At 45.3% G+C, this 18,111-nt stretch overlaps 1 pseudogene; it reads left to right on the forward strand.

The window, feature by feature from the left end:
- Nucleotides 1-18,111, forward strand: part of LOC135573014 (TBC1 domain family member 30-like) — a 77,721-nt pseudogene that overhangs the window by 36,890 nt on the left and 22,720 nt on the right.

An 18,111-nucleotide genomic window follows, 5' to 3' on the forward strand; every position in this document is an offset into this window, starting at 1 on the left:
ATATACAGAATAAAGACTGGACAGAGTAGGTGACCTGTATATACAGAATAAAGACTGACAGAGTAGGTGACCTGTATATACAGAATAAAGACTGGACAGGGTAGGTGACCTGTATATACAGAATAAAGACTGGACAGAGTAGGTGACCTGTATATACAGAATAAAGACTGGACAGAGTAGATGACCTGTATAAAGACTGGACAGAGTAGGTGACCTGTATATACAGAATAAAGACTGAACAGAGTAGGTGACCTGTATATACAGAATAAAGACTGGACAGAGTAGGTGACCTGTATATACAGAATAAAGACTGGACAGAGTAGGTGACCTGTATATACAGAATAAAGACTGGACAGAGTAGATGACCTGTATATACAGAATAAAGACTGGACAGAGTAGGTGACCTGTATATACAGAATAAAGACTGGACAGGGTAGGTGACCTGTATATACAGAATAAAGACTGGACAGAGTAGGTGACCTGTATATACAGAATAAAGACTGGACAGGGTAGGTGACCTGTATATACAGAATAAAGACTGGACAGAGTAGGTGACCTGTATATACAGAATAAAGACTGGACAGAGTAGGTGACCTGTATATACAGAATAAAGACTGGACAGAGTAGGTGACCTGTATATACAGAATAAAGACTGGACAGAGTAGATGACCTGTATAAAGACTGGACAGAGTAGGTGACCTGTATATACAGAATAAAGACTGGACAGAGTAGGTGACCTGTATATACAGAATAAAGACTGGACAGAGTAGGTGACCTGTATATACAGAATAAAGACTGGACAGAGTAGATGACCTGTATAAAGACTGGACAGAGTAGGTGACCTGTATATACAGAATAAAGACTGGACAGAGTAGGTGACCTGTATATACAGAATAAAGACTGGACAGAGTAGGTGACCTGTATATACAGAATAAAGACTGGACAGAGTAGGTGACCTGTATATACAGAATAAAGACTGGACAGAGTAGGTGACCTGTATATACAGAATAAAGACTGAACAGAGTAGGTGACCTGTATATACAGAATAAAGACTGGTCAGATTAGGTGAATAAAGACTGGACAGAGTAGATGACCTGTATATACAGAATAAAGACTGGACAGAGTAGGTGACCTGTATAAAGACTGGACAGAGTAGAAGACATATACAGAATAAAGACTGGACAGAGTAGGTGACCTGTATATACAGAATAAAGACTGGACAGAGCCAGGTGACCTGTATATACAGAATAAAGACTGGACAGAGTAGGTGACCTGTATATACAGAATAAAGACTGGACAGAGTAGATGACCTGTATAAAGACTGGACAGAGTAGGTGACCAGTATATACAGAATAAAGACTGACAGAGTAGATGACCTGTATAAAGACTGGACAGAGTAGGTGACCTGTATATACAGAATAAAGACTGGACAGAGTAGGTGACCTGTATATACAGAATAAAGACTGGACAGAGTAGATGACCTGTATATACAGAATAAAGACTGACAGAGTAGGTGACCTGTATATACAGAATAAAGACTGACAGAGTAGGTGACCTGTATATACAGAATAAAGACTGGACAGGGTAGATGACCTGTATATACAGAATAAAGACTGGAAGAGTAGGTGACCTGTATAAAGACTGACAGAGTAGATGACCTGTATATACAGAATAAAGACTGGACAGAGTAGGTGACCTGTATAAAGACTGGACAGAGTAGATGACATTGTATATACAGAATAAAGACTGGGCAGAGTAGGTGACCTGTATAAAGACTGGACAGAGTAGATGACCTGTATATACAGAATAAAGACTGGACAGAGTAGGTGACCTGTATATACAGAATAAAGACTGGACAGAGTAGGTGACCTGTATATACAGAATAAAGACTGGACAGAGTAGGTGACCTGTATATACAGAATAAAGACTGGACAGAGTAGGTGACCTGTATATACAGAATAAAGACTGGACAGAGTAGATGACCTGTATAAAGACTGGACAGAGTAGGTGACCTGTATATACAGAATAAAGACTGGACAGAGTAGATGACCTGTATATACAGAATAAAGACTGACAGAGTAGGTGACCTGTATATACAGAATAAAGACTGACAGGGTAGGTGACCTGTATATACAGAATAAAGACTGGACAGAGTAGGTGACCTGTATATACAGAATAAAGACTGACAGAGTAGGTGACCTGTATATACAGAATAAAGACTGGACAGAGTAGATGACCTGTATAAAGACTGACAGAGTAGGTGACCTGTATATACAGAATAAAGACTGGACAGAGTAGATGACCTGTATATACAGAATAAAGACTGGACAGAGTAGGTGACCTGTATATACAGAATAAAGACTGGACAGAGTAGATGAGCTGTATAAAGACTGGACAGGTAGGTGACCTGTATATACAGAATAAAGACTGGACAGAGTAGATGACCTGTATATACAGAATAAAGACTGACAGAGTAGATGACCTGTATATACAGAATAAAGACTGGACAGAGTAGGTGACCTGTATATACAGAATAAAGACTGGACAGAGTAGGTGACCTGTATATACAGAATAAAGACTGAACAGAGTAGGTGACCTGTATATACAGAATAAAGACTGGACAGAGTAGGTGACCTGTATATACAGAATAAAGACTGGACAGAGTAGGTGACCTGTATAAAGACTGGACAGAGTAGGTGACCTGTATATACAGAATAAAGACTGGACAGAGTAGGTGACCTGTATATACAGAATAAAGACTGGACAGAGTAGGTGACCTGTATATACAGAATAAAGACTGGACAGAGTAGGTGACCTGTATATACAGAATAAAGACTGAACAGAGTAGGTGACCTGTATATACAGAATAAAGACTGAACAGAGTAGGTGACCTGTATATACAGAATAAAGACTGGACAGAGTAGGTGACCTGTATATACAGAATAAAGACTGGACAGAGTAGGTGACCTGTATATACAGAATAAAGACTGAACAGAGTAGGTGACCTGTATATACAGAATAAAGACTGGACAGAGTAGATGACCTGTATATACAGAATAAAGACTGGGCAGAGTAGGTGACCTGTATAAAGACTGGACAGAGTAGATGACCTGTATATACAGAATAAAGACTGGACAGAGTAGGTGACCTGTATATACAGAATAAAGACTGGACAGAGTAGGTGACCTGTATAAAGACTGGACAGAGTAGATGACCTGTATATACAGAATAAAGACTGGACAGAGTAGGTGACCTGTATAAAGACTGGACAGAGTAGATGACCTGTATATACAGAATAAAGACTGGGCAGAGTAGGTGACCTGTATAAAGACTGGACAGAGTAGATGACCTGTATATACAGAATAAAGACTGGACAGAGTAGGTGACCTGTATAAAGACTGGACAGAGTAGATGACCTGTATAAAGACTGGACAGAGTAGGTGACCTGTATATACAGAATAAAGACTGGACAGAGTAGGTGACCTGTATATACAGAATAAAGACTGGACAGAGTAGGTGACCTGTATATACAGAATAAAGACTGGACAGAGTAGGTGACCTGTATATACAGAATAAAGACTGGACAGAGTAGGTGACCTGTATATACAGAATAAAGACTGGACAGAGTAGGTGACCTGTATATACAGAATAAAGACTGACAGAGTAGGTGACCTGTATATACAGAATAAAGACTGGACAGAGTAGATGAGCTGTATAAAGACTGGACAGAGTAGATGACCTGTATATACAGAATAAAGACTGACAGAGTAGGTGACCTGTATAAAGACTGGACAGAGTAGATGACCTGTATATACAGAATAAAGACTGGACAGAGTAGGTCTGTATATACAGAATAAAGACTGGACAGAGTAGGTGACCTGTATATACAGAATAAAGACTGGACAGAGTAGGTGACCTTTATATACAGAATAAAGACTGGACAGAGTAGGTGACCTGTATATACAGAATAAAGACTGGACAGAGTAGATGACCTGTATATACAGAATAAAGACTGGACAGAGTAGGTGACCTGTATAAAGACTGGACAGAGTAGATGACCTGTATATACAGAATAAAGACTGGACAGAGTAGGTGACCTGTATATACAGAATAAAGACTGGACAGAGTAGGTGACCTGTATATACAGAATAAAGACTGGACAGAGTAGGTGACCTGTATATACAGAATAAAGACTGAACAGAGTAGGTGACCTGTATATACAGAATAAAGACTGAACAGAGTAGGTGACCTGTATATACAGAATAAAGACTGGACAGAGTAGGTGACCTGTATATACAGAATAAAGACTGGACAGAGTAGGTGACCTGTATATACAGAATAAAGACTGGACAGAGTAGGTGACCTGTATATACAGAATAAAGACTGGACAGAGTAGATGCACTGGGTATATATAAAATAACTGAATACCCTTCAAATTAGTGGGTTCGGCGATTTGAGCCACACCCATCGCTGACAGGTGCATAAAATCGAGCACACAGCCATGCAATCTCCATAGACAAACATTAGCAGTAGAATGGCCCGTACTGAAGAGCTCAGTGACTTTCAACTTTGCACCATCATAGGATGCCACCTTTCCAACGAGTCAGTTCGTCAAATTTCTGTCCTGGTCTGTATAGAGAAGATGTGTTGGCGTGTGTGATCATCTGTCTGTATAGATACAACGCTCACTACCGAGTTCCAAACTGCCTCTGTTGCAGCGCTCACTACCGAGTTCCAAACTGCCTCGGTTGCAGCGCTCACTTAGTTCAAACTGCCTCTGTTGCAACGCTCACTACCGAGTTCCAAACGGCCTCTGTTGCAGCACTCACTACCGAAGTTCCAAACTGCCTCTGTTGCAGCGCTCACTACCGAGTCCCAAACTGCCTCGGTTGCAGCGCTCACTACCGCCAGTTCCAAACTGCCTCTGTTGCAACGCTCACTACCGAGTTCCAAACTGCCTCGGTTGCAGCGCTCACTACCGAGTTCCAAACTGCCTCTGTTGCAGCGCTCACTACCGAGTTCCAAACTGCCTCTGATACAGCGCTCACTACCGAGTTCCAAACTGCCTCTGTTGCAGCGCTCACTACCGAGTTCCAAACGGCCTCTGTTGCAGCGCTCACTACCGAGTTCCAAACTGCCTCTGTTGCAACGCTCACTACCGAGTTCCAAACTGCCTCTGTTGCAGCACTCACTACCGAGTTCCAAACGGCCTCTGTTGCAGCACTCACTACCGAGTTCCAAACTGCCTCTGTTGCAGTGCTCACTACCGAGTTCCAAACTGCCTCTGTTGCAGCACTCACTACCGAGTTCCAAACGGCCTCTGTTGCAGCACTCACTACCGAGTTCCAAACTGCCTCTGTTGCAACACTCACTACCGAGTTCCAAACTGCCTCTGAAAGCAACGTCAGCACAAGAACTGTTAGTCGGGAGCTTCATGAAATGGGTTTCCATGGCCGAGCAGCCGCACACAAGCCTAAGATCACCATGCACAATGCCAAGCCTTGGCTGGAGTGGACGCCATTGGACTCTGGAGCAGTGGAATCGCGTTCTCTGGAGTGACGAATCACGCTACAGCATATAATGAAATTCTAGATGATTCTGTGCTTCCAACTTTGTTAACAGTTTGGGGAAGGCCTTTCCCGTTTCAGCATAACAATGCCCCCGTGCACAAAGCAAGGTCCATACAGAAATGGTTTGTTGAGATTGGTGTGGAAGAACTTGACTGGCCTGCACAGAGCCCTGACCTCAACCCATCAAACAACTTTGGGATGAATCGCCCAACATCTGTGCCCGACCTCACTAATGCTATTGTTGCTGAATGGAAGCAAGTCCCCACAGCAATGTTCCAACATTGGAAAGCCTTCCCAGAAGAGTGGAGGCTGTTATAGCAGCAATGTTCCAACCTCTAGTGGAAAGCCTCCCCAGAAGAGTGGAGGCTGTTATAGCAGCAATGTTCCAACATCTAGTGGAAAGCCTTCCCAGAAGAGTGGAGGCTGTTATAGCAGCAATGTTCCAACATCTAGTGGAAAGCCTCCCCAGAAGAGTGGAGGCTGTTATAGCAGCAATGTTCCAACATATAGTGGAAAGCCTTCCCAGAAGAGTGGAAGCTGTTATAGCAGCAATGTTCCAACATCTAGTGGAAAGCCTTCCCAGAAGTGTGGAGGCTGTTATAGCAGCAATGTTCCAACATCTAGTGGAAAGCCTTCCCAGAAGAGTGGAGGCTGTTATAGCAGCAATGTTCCAACATCTAGTGGAAAGCCTTCCCAGAAGAGTGGAGGCTGTTATAGCAGCAATGTTCCAACATCTAGTGGAAAGCCTTCCCAGAAGAGTGGAGGCTGTTATAGCAGCAATGTTCCAACATCTAGTGGAAAGCCTTCCCAGAAGAGTGGAGGCTGTTATAGCAGCAATGTTCCAACATCTAGTGGAAAGCCTTCCCAGAAGAGTGGAGGCTGTTATAGCAGCAATGTTCCATCATCTAGTGGAAAGCCTTCCCAGAAGAGTGGAGGCTGTTATAGCAGCAAAGGAGGGACCAACTCCATATTAATGCCCATGACTTTGTAATGAGATGATGGCTGAGCAGGTCTCCACATACTTTTACAGTGCAGTGTATGTAGACCTAGAGTCCTGCCCTGCTCTCTCCTTCAGCCAGGTCCATTAGTTTAATGTAGTGGTAGACAGGACTCCAGCCAGGTCCATTAGTTTAATGTAGTGGTAGACAGGACTCAGCCAGGTCCCATTAGTTTAATGTAGTGGTAGACAGGACTCCAGCCAGGTCCCATTAGTTTAATGTAGACAGGACTCCAGCCAGGTCCATTAGTTTAATGTAGACAGGACTCCAGCCAGGTCCATTAGTTTAATGTAGTAGACAGGACTCCAGCCAGGTCCATTAGTTTAATGTAGACAGGACTCCAGCCAGGTCCCATTAGTTTAATGTAGACAGGACTCCAGCCAGGTCCATTAGTTTAATGTAGACAGGACTCCAGCCAGGTCCCATTAGTTTAATGTAGTGGTAGACAGGACTCCACCAGGTCCCATTAGTTTAATGTAGTGGTAGACAGGACTCCAGCCAGGTCCATTAGTTTAATGTAGTGGTAGACAGGACTCCAGCCAGGTCCATTAGTTTAAATGTAGACAGGACTCCAGCCAGGTCCCATTAGTTTAATGTAGTGGTAGACAGGACTCCAGCCAGGTCCATTAGTTTAATGTAGACAGGACTCCAACCAGGTCCCATTAGTTTAATGTAGTAGACAGGACTCCAGCCAGGTCCCATTAGTTTAATGTAGTGGTAGACAGGACTCCAGCCAGGTCCCATTAGTTTAATGTAGACAGGACTCCAGCCAGGTCCCATTAGTTTAATGTAGTGGTAGACAGGACTCCAACCAGGTCCCATTAGTTTAATGTAGTGGTAGACAGGACTCCAGCCAGGTCCCATTAGTTTAATGTAGACAGGACTCCAGCCAGGTCCCATTAGTTTAAGTGTAGACAGGACTCCAGCCAGGTCCCATTGTTTAATGTAGACAGGACTCCAGCCAGGTCCCATTAGTTTTTAGTGGTAGACAGGACTCCAGCCAGGTCCATTAGTTTAATGTAGTGGTAGACAGGACTCCAGCCAGGTCCCATTAGTTTAAAGTGTAGACAGGACTCCAGCCAGGTCCCATTAGTTTAATGTAGTGGTAGACAGGACTCCAGCCAGGTCCCATTAGTTTAATGTAGACAGGACTCCAGCCAGGTCCCAATAGTTTAATGTAGTGGTAGACAGGACTCCAACCAGGTCCCATTAGTTTAATGTAGTGGTAGACAGGACTCCAGCCAGGTCCATTAGTTTAATGTAGTGGTAGACAGGACTCCAGCCAGGTCCATTAGTTTAATGTAGACAGGACTCCAACCAGGTCCCATTAGTTTAATGTAGACAGGACTCCAGACAGGTCCCATTAGTTTAATGTAGACAGGACTCCAACCAGGTCCCATTAGTTTAATGTAGACAGGACTCCAGACAGGTCCATTAGTTTAATGTAGTGGTAGACAGGACTCCAGCCAGGTCCCATTAGTTTAATGTAGACAGGACTCCAGCCAGGTCCATTAGTTTAATGTAGTGGTAGACAGGACTCCAGCCAGGTCCCATTAGTTTAATGTAGTGGTAGACAGGACTCCAGCCAGGTCCCATTAGTTTAATGTAGACAGGACTCCAGCCAGGTCCATTAGTTTAATGTAGTGGTAGACAGGACTCCAGCCAGGTCCCATTAGTTTAATGTAGACAGGACTCCAGCCAGGTCCCATTAGTTTAATGTAGTGGTAGACAGGACTCCAGCCAGGTCCATTAGTTTAATGTAGTGGTAGACAGGACTCCAGCCAGGTCCCATTAGTTTAATGTAGACAGGACTCCAGCCAGGTCCCATTAGTTTAATGTAGTGGTAGACAGGACTCCAGCCAGGTCCCATTAGTTTAATGTAGTGGTAGACAGGACTCCAGCCAGGTCCCATTAGTTTAATGTAGTGGTAGACAGGACTCCAGCCAGGTCCCATTAGTTTAATGTAGTGGTAGACAGGACTCCAGCCAGGTCCCATTAGTTTAATGTAGTGGTAGACAGGACTCCAGCCAGGTCCATTAGTTTAATGTAGACAGGACTCCAGCCAGGTCCATTAGTTTAATGTAGTGGTAGACAGGACTCCAGCCAGGTCCCATTAGTTTAATGTAGACAGGACTCCAGCCAGGTCCCGTTAGTTTAATGTAGTGGTAGACAGGACTCCAGCCAGGTCCCATTAGTTTAATGTAGACAGGACTCCAGCCAGGTCCCATTAGTTTAATGTAGACAGGACTCCAGCCAGGTCCATTAGTTTAATGTAGTGGTAGACAGGACTCCAGCCAGGTCCATTAGTTTAATGTAGTGGTAGACAGGACTCCAACCAGGTCCCATTAGTTTAATGTAGTGGTAGACAGGACTCCAACCAGGTCCCATTAGTTTAATGTAGACAGGACTCCAGCCAGGTCCATTAGTTTAATGTAGTGGTAGACAGGACTCCAGCCAGGTCCCATTAGTTTAATGTAGTGGTAGACAGGACTCCAGCCAGGTCCCATTAGTTTAATGTAGACAGGACTCCAGCCAGGTCCCATTAGTTTAATGTAGACAGGACTCCAGCCAGGTCCCATTAGTTTAATGTAGACAGGACTCCAGCCAGGTCCCATTAGTTTAATGTAGTGGTAGACAGGACTCCATCCAGGTCCATTAGTTTAATGTAGTGGTAGACAGGACTCCAGCCAGGTCCATTAGTTTAATGTAGACAGGACTCCAGCCAGGTCCCATTAGTTTAAATGGTAGACAGGACTCCATCCAGGTCCATTAGTTTAATGTAGTGGTAGACAGGACTCCAGCCAGGTCCCATTAGTTTAATGTAGTGGTAGACAGGACTCCAGCCAGGTCCATTAGTTTAATGTAGTGGTAGACAGGACTCCAGCCAGGTCCCATTAGTTTAATGTAGTGGTAGACAGGACTCCAGCCAGGTCCCATTAGTTTAATGTAGTGGTAGACAGGACTCCAGCCAGGTCCCATTAGTTTAATGTAGTGGTAGACAGGACTCCAGCCAGGTCCCATTAGTTTAATGTAGTGGTAGACAGGACTCCAGCCAGGTCCCATTAGTTTAATGTAGACAGGACTCCAGCCAGGTCCCATTAGTTTAATGTAGACAGGACTCCAGCCAGGTCCCATTAGTTTAATGTAGACAGGACTCCAGCCAGGTCCCATTAGTTTAATGTAGACAGGACTCCAGCCAGGTCCCATTAGTTTAATGTAGTGGTAGACAGGACTCCAGCCAGGTCCCATTAGTTTAATGTAGTGGTAGACAGGACTCCAGCCAGGTCCATTAGTTTAATGTAGACAGGACTCCAGCCAGGTCCCATTAGTTTAATGTAGTGGTAGACAGGACTCCATCCAGGTCCATTAGTTTAATGTAGTGGTAGACAGGACTCCAGCCAGGTCCCATTAGTTTAATGTAGACAGGACTCCATCCAGGTCCATTAGTTTAATGTAGACAGGACTCCAGCCAGGTCCATTAGTTTAATGTAGTGGTAGACAGGACTCCAGCCAGGTCCCATTAGTTTAATGTAGTGGTAGACAGGACTCCAGCCAGGTCCCATTAGTTTAATGTAGTGGTAGACAGGACTCCAGCCAGGTCCCATTAGTTTAATGTAGTGGTAGACAGGACTCCAGCCAGGTCCATTAGTTTAATGTAGTGGTAGACAGGACTCCAGCCAGGTCCCATTAGTTTAATGTAGTGGTAGACAGGACTCCAACCAGGTCCCATTAGTTTAATGTAGACAGGACTCCAGCCAGGTCCCATTAGTTTAATGTAGACAGGACTCCAACCAGGTCCCATTAGTTTAATGTAGTGGTAGACAGGACTCCAGCCAGGTCCCATTAGTTTAATGTAGACAGGACTCCAGCCAGGTCCCATTAGTTTAATGTAGTGGTAGACAGGACTCCAGCCAGGTCCATTAGTTTAATGTAGTGGTAGACAGGACTCCAGCCAGGTCCATTAGTTTAATGTAGACAGGACTCCAACCAGGTCCCATTAGTTTAATGTAGACAGGACTCCAGCCAGGTCCCATTAGTTTAATGTAGTGGTAGACAGGACTCCAGCCAGGTCCATTAGTTTAATGTAGTGGTAGACAGGACTCCAGCCAGGTCCCATTAGTTTAATGTAGTGGTAGACAGGACTCCAGCCAGGTCCCATTAGTTTAATGTAGACAGGACTCCAGCCAGGTCCCATTAGTTTAATGTAGTGGTAGACAGGACTCCAACCAGGTCCCATTAGTTTAATGTAGTGGTAGACAGGACTCCAGCCAGGTCCATTAGTTTAATGTAGTGGTAGACAGGACTCCAGCCAGGTCCCATTAGTTTAATGTAGACAGGACTCCAGCCAGGTCCCATTAGTTTAATGTAGACAGGACTCCAACCAGGTCCCATTAGTTTAATGTAGTGGTAGACAGGACTCCAGCCAGGTCCCATTAGTTTAATGTAGTGGTAGACAGGACTCCAACCAGGTCCCATTAGTTTAATGTAGTGGTAGACAGGACTCCAGCCAGGTCCCATTAGTTTAATGTAGTGGTAGACAGGACTCCAGCCAGGTCCATTAGTTTAATGTAGACAGGACTCCAGCCAGGTCCATTAGTTTAATGTAGTGGTAGACAGGACTCCAGCCAGGTCCATTAGTTTAATGTAGACAGGACTCCAGCCAGGTCCCATTAGTTTAATGTAGTGGTAGACAGGACTCCAGCCAGGTCCCATTAGTTTAATGTAGTGGTAGACAGGACTCCAGCCAGGTCCCATTAGTTTAATGTAGTGGTAGACAGGACTCCAGCCAGGTCCCATTAGTTTAAATGTAAGACAGGACTCCAGCCAGGTCCATTAGTTTAATGTAGTGGTACAGGACTCCAGCCAGGTCCATTAGTTTAATGTAGTGGTAGACAGGACTCCAGCCAGGTCCCATTAGTTTAATGTAGTGGTAGACAGGACTCCAGCCAGGTCCCATTAGTTTAATGTAGTGGTAGACAGGACTCCAGCCAGGTCCCATTAGTTTAATGTAGACAGGACTCCAGCCAGGTCCCATTAGTTTAATGTAGTGGTAGACAGGACTCCAGCCAGGTCCATTAGTTTAATGTAGTGGTAGACAGGACTCCAGCCAGGTCCCATTAGTTTAATGTAGTGGTAGACAGGACTCCAACCAGGTCCCATTAGTTTAATGTAGACAGGACTCCAGCCAGGTCCCATTAGTTTAATGTAGTGGTAGACAGGACTCCAGCCAGGTCCCATTAGTTTAATGTAGACAGGACTCCAGCCAGGTCCCATTAGTTTAATGTAGACAGGACTCCAGCCAGGTCCATTAGTTTAATGTAGTGGTAGACAGGACTCCAGCCAGGTCCATTAGTTTAATGTAGACAGGACTCCAACCAGGTCCATTAGTTTAATGTAGACAGGACTCCAACCAGGTCCCATTAGTTTAATGTAGTGGTAGACAGGACTCCAGCCAGGTCCCATTAGTTTAATGTAGTAGACAGGACTCCAACCAGGTCCCATTAGTTTAATGTAGTGGTAGACAGGACTCCAACCAGGTCCCATTAGTTTAATGTAGACAGGACTCCAGCCAGGTCCATTAGTTTAATGTAGACAGGACTCCAGCCAGGTCCATTAGTTTAATGTAGTGGTAGACAGGACTCCAGCCAGGTCCATTAGTTTAATGTAGACAGGACTCCAGCCAGGTCCATTAGTTTAATGTAGTGGTAGACAGGACTCCAGCCAGGTCCCATTAGTTTAATGTAGTGGTAGACAGGACTCCAGCCAGGTCCCATTAGTTTAATGTAGTGGTAGACAGGACTCCAGCCAGGTCCCATTAGTTTAATGTAGTGGTAGACAGGACTCCAACCAGGTCCCATTAGTTTAATGTAGAGACAGGACTCCAGCCAGGTCCCATTAGTTTAATGTAGACAGGACTCCAGCCAGGTCCCATTAGTTTAATGTAGTGGTAGACAGGACTCCAGCCAGGTCCCATTAGTTTAATGTAGACAGGACTCCAGCCAGGTCCATTAGTTTAATGTAGTGGTAGACAGGACTCCAGCCAGGTCCCATTAGTTTAATGTAGTGGTAGACAGGACTCCAGCCAGGTCCCATTAGTTTAATGTAGTGGTAGACAGGACTCCAGCCAGGTCCCATTAGTTTAATGTATGTAGACAGGACTCCAGCCAGGTCCATTAGTTTAATGTAGTGGTAGACAGGACTCCAGCCAGGTCCCATTAGTTTAATGTAGTGGTAGACAGGACTCCAGCCAGGTCCCATTAGTTTAATGTAGTGGTAGACAGGACTCCAGCCAGTCCCCAGGTCCATTAGTTTAATGTAGTGGTAGACAGGACTCCAGCCAGGTCCCATTAGTTTAATGTAGTGGTAGACAGGACTCCAGCCAGGTCCCATTAGTTTAATGTATGTAGACAGGTCAGCCAGGTCCCATTAGTTTAATGTATGGTAGACAGGACTCCAGCCAGGTCCCATTAGTTTAATGTAGACAGGACTCCAGCCAGGTCCCATTAGTTTAATGTAGTGGTAGACAGGACTCCAACCAGGTCCCATTAGTTTTTAGACAGGACTCCAGCCAGGTCCATTAGTTTAATGTGGTAGACAGGACTCCAGCCAGGTCCCATTAGTTTAATGTAGTGGTAGACAGGACTCCAGCCAGGTCCCATTAGTTTAATGTAGACAGGACTCCAGCCAGGTCCATTAGTTTAATGTAGTGGTAGACAGGACTCCAGCCAGGTCCATTAGTTTAATGTAGTGGTAGACAGGACTCCAGCCAGGTCCATTAGTTTAATGTAGTGGTAGACAGGACTCCAGCCAGGTCCCATTAGTTTAATGTAGTGGTAGACAGGACTCCAGCCAGGTCCCATTAGTTTAATGTAGTGGTAGACAGGACTCCAGCCAGGTCCCATTAGTTTAATGTAGTGGTAGACAGGACTCCAGCCAGGTCCATTAGTTTAATGTAGACAGGACTCCAGCCAGGTCCCATTAGTTTAATGTAGTGGTAGACAGGACTCCAGCCAGGTCCCATTAGTTTAATGTAGTGGTAGACAGGACTCCAGCCAGGTCCCATTAGTTTAATGTAGACAGGACTCCAGCCAGGTCCCATTAGTTTAATGTAGACAGGACTCCAGCCAGGTCCATTAGTTTAATGTAGACAGGACTCCAGCCAGGTCCCATTAGTTTAATGTAGACAGGACTCCAGCCAGGTCCCATTAGTTTAATGTAGTAGACAGGGTAGACAGGACTCCAGCCAGGTCCCATTAGTTTAATGTATGTAGACAGGACTCCAGCCAGGTCCCATTAGTTTATGTATGTAGACAGGACTCCAGCCAGGTCCCATTAGTTTAATGTAGTGGTAGACAGGACTCCAGCCAGGTCCCATTAGTTTAATGTAGTGGTAGACAGGACTCCAGCCAGGTCCCATTAGTTTAATAGTGGTAGACAGGACTCCAGCCAGGTCCCATTAGTTTAATGTAGTGGTAGACAGGACTCCAGCCAGGTCCCATTAGTTTAATGTAGACAGGACTCAGCCAGGTCCCATTAGTTTAATGTAGTGGTAGACAGGACTCCAGCCAGGTCCATTAGTTTAATGTAGTGGTAGACAGGACTCCAGCCAGGTCCCATTAGTTTAATGTAGTGGTAGACAGGACTCCAGCCAGGTCCCATTAGTTTAATGTAGTGGTAGACAGGACTCCAGCCAGGTCCATTAGTTTAATGTAGTGGTAGACAGGACTCCAGCCAGGTCCATTAGTTTAATGTAGTGGTAGACAGGACTCCAGCCAGGTCCCATTAGTTTAATGTAGACAGGACTCCAGCCAGGTCCCATTAGTTTAATGTAGTGGTAGACAGGACTCCAGCCAGGTCCCATTAGTTTAATGGTAGACAGGACTCCAGCCAGGTCCATTAGTTTAATGTAGTGGTAGACAGGACTCCAGCCAGGTCCATTAGTTTAATGTAGTGGTAGACAGGACTCCAGCCAGGTCCATTAGTTTAATGTAGTGGTAGACAGGACTCCAGCCAGGTCCCATTAGTTTAATGTGTAGACAGGACTCCAGCCAGGTCCCATTAGTTTAATGTAGTGGTAGACAGGACTCCAGCCAGGTCCCATTAGTTTAATGTAGTGGTAGACAGGACTCCAGCCAGGTCCATTAGTTTAATGTAGTGGTAGACAGGACTCCAACCAGGTCCCATTAGTTTAATGTAGTGGTAGACAGGACTCCAGCCAGGTCCATTAGTTTAATGTAGTGGTAGACAGGACTCCAGCCAGGTCCCATTAGTTTAATGTATGGTAGACAGGACTCCAGCCAGGTCCCATTAGTTTAATGTGGTAGACAGGACTCCAGCCAGGTCCCATTAGTTTAATGTAGTGGTAGACAGGACTCCAGCCAGGTCCCATTAGTTTAATGTAGTGGTAGACAGGACTCCAGCCAGGTCCCATTAGTTTAATGTAGTGGTAGACAGGACTCCAGCCAGGTCCCATTAGTTTAATGACTAGTGGTAGACAGGACTCCAGCCAGGTCCCATTAGTTTAATGTAGACAGGACTCCAGCCAGGTCCATTAGTTTAATGTAGACAGGACTCCAGCCAGGTCCCATTAGTTTAAATGTAGACAGGACTCCAGCCAGGTCCATTAGTTTAATGTAGACAGGACTCCAGCCAGGTCCCATTAGTTTAATGTAGTGGTAGACAGGACTCCAGCCAGGTCCCATTAGTTTAATGTAGTGGTAGACAGGACTCCAGCCAGGTCCCATTAGTTTAATGTAGTGGTAGACAGGACTCCAGCCAGGTCCATTAGTTTAATGTAGACAGGACTCCAGCCAGGTCCCAGTTTAGTTTAATGTAGACAGGACTCCAGCCAGGTCCCATTAGTTTAATGTAGTGGTAGACAGGACTCCAGCCAGGTCCCATTAGTTTAATGTAGTGGTAGACAGGACTCCAGCCAGGTCCCATTAGTTTAATGTAGTAGACAGGTCCAGACAGTAGACAGGACCAGCCAGGTCCATTAGTTTAATGTAGTGGTAGACAGGACTCCAGCCAGGTCCCATTAGTTTAATGTAGTGGTAGACAGGACTCCAGCCAGGTCCATTAGTTTAATGTAGTGGTAGACAGGACTCCAGCCAGGTCCCATTAGTTTAATGTAGTGGTAGACAGGACTCCAGCCAGGTCCATTAGTTTAATGTAGTGGTAGACAGGACTCCAGCCAGGTCCATTAGTTTAATGTAGACAGGACTCCAGCCAGGTCCATTAGTTTAATGTAGTGGTAGACAGGACTCCAACCAGGTCCATTAGTTTAATGTAGTGGTAGACAGGACTCCAGCCAGGTCCATTAGTTTAATGTAGTGGTAGACAGGACTAGTCCCATTAGTTTAATGTAGACAGGACTCCAGCCAGGTCCATTAGTTTAATGTAGTGGTAGACAGGACTCCAGCCAGGTCCATTAGTTTAATGTAGTGGTAGACAGGACTCCAGCCAGGTCCATTAGTTTAATGGTAGACAGGACTCCAACCAGGTCCCATTAGTTTAATGTAGTGGTAGACAGGACTCCAGCCAGGTCCCATTAGTTTAATGTAGTGGTAGACAGGACTCCAGCCAGGTCCATTAGTTTAATGTAGTGGTAGACAGGGTTATGTGGGAAGGTGTCATGTCAGCTGCTGTTGATGTCAGACCTGAAAACACAGGAACAGCTGTGTCTCTCTACATGGCGTCAACACTGAGGTAATTTCCGCTTGGGCTTTCCGAGGTGATAATTGAATCTCTCCTCTCCAGACCAGCGTGGGGGGGAGCAGGGCGGTAACATGGCAGACCTGAGTCCCGGGGCGGTGGATGGTGGCGGCAGGGCGGAGCATCAGGCGGCCATCAACAGCATGCTGCAGGAGAGGATGAGTACTGACATCAGCGCTCTGAAGAAACAATACTCACGTATCAAGAGACATCAGCAACAACAGGCCAGGCAGCTGTACATACACACAGGTAACACACTGTCAACTCTACACACACACACTGTCAACTCTACACACACACTGTCAACTCTACACACACACTGTCAACTCTACACACACACTGTCAACTCTACACACACACACTGTCAACTCTACACACACACTGTCAACTCTACACACACACACACTGTCAACTCTACACACACTGTCAACTCTACACACACACACTGTCAACTCTACACACACACTGTCAACTCTACACACACACTGTCAACTCTATACACACACACACACACACACACACACTGTCAACTCTATACACACACTGTCAACACACACACACACACACTGTCAACTCTATACACACACACACACACTGTCAACTCTATACACACACACACACACACACAACTCTACACACACACACACACACACACACTGTCAACTCTATACACACACACACACACACACACACACACACACACACACACACACACACACACTGTCAACTCTACACACACACACACACACACACACACACACACTGTCAACTCTACACACACACACTGTCAACTCACACACACACTGTCAACTACACACACACTGTCAACTCACACACACACTGTCAACTCTACACACACACACTGTCAACTCTACACACACACACACACACACACTGTCAACTCTACACACACACTGTCAACTCTCTACACACACACACTGTCAACTCTACACACACACACTGTCAACTCTACACACACACACTGTCAACTCTACACACACACTGTCAACTCTACACACACACACTGTCAACTCTATACACACACACACTACACACACACTGTCAACTCTACACACACACACACACACACACACTGTCAACTCTACACACACACTGTCAACTCTATACACACACACACACACACACACTGTCAACTCTATACACACACACACACACTGTCAACTCTACACACACACACACACACTGTCAACTCTACACACACACACACACACACACTGTCAACTCTACACACACACACACACACACTGTCAACACACACACACACACACACACACTGTCAACTCTACACACACACACACACACACACACTGTCAACTCTACACACACACACACACACACACTGTCAACTCTACACACACACACACACACACACTGTCAACTCTACACACACACACACACACTGTCAACTCTACACACACACTGTCAACTCTACACACACACACACACACACACTGTCAACTCTACACACACACACACACACACACACACACACTGTCAACTACACACACACACACACTGTCAACTCTACACACACACACACACACACTGTCAACTCTATACACACACACACACACACACACACTACACACACACTGTCAACTCTATACACACACACACACACACACACACACTGTCAACTCTACACACACACACACACACACACACTGTCAACTCATACACACACACTGTCACACACACACACACACACACACACACACACACACACTGTCAACTCTACACACACACACACACACACACACACACACTGTCAACTCTACACACACACTGTCAACACACACACACACTGT

This window comes from Oncorhynchus nerka, linkage group LG8 (genome assembly GCF_034236695.1).
Source record: "Oncorhynchus nerka isolate Pitt River linkage group LG8, Oner_Uvic_2.0, whole genome shotgun sequence".
Classification (NCBI taxonomy): domain Eukaryota; kingdom Metazoa; phylum Chordata; class Actinopteri; order Salmoniformes; family Salmonidae; genus Oncorhynchus; species Oncorhynchus nerka.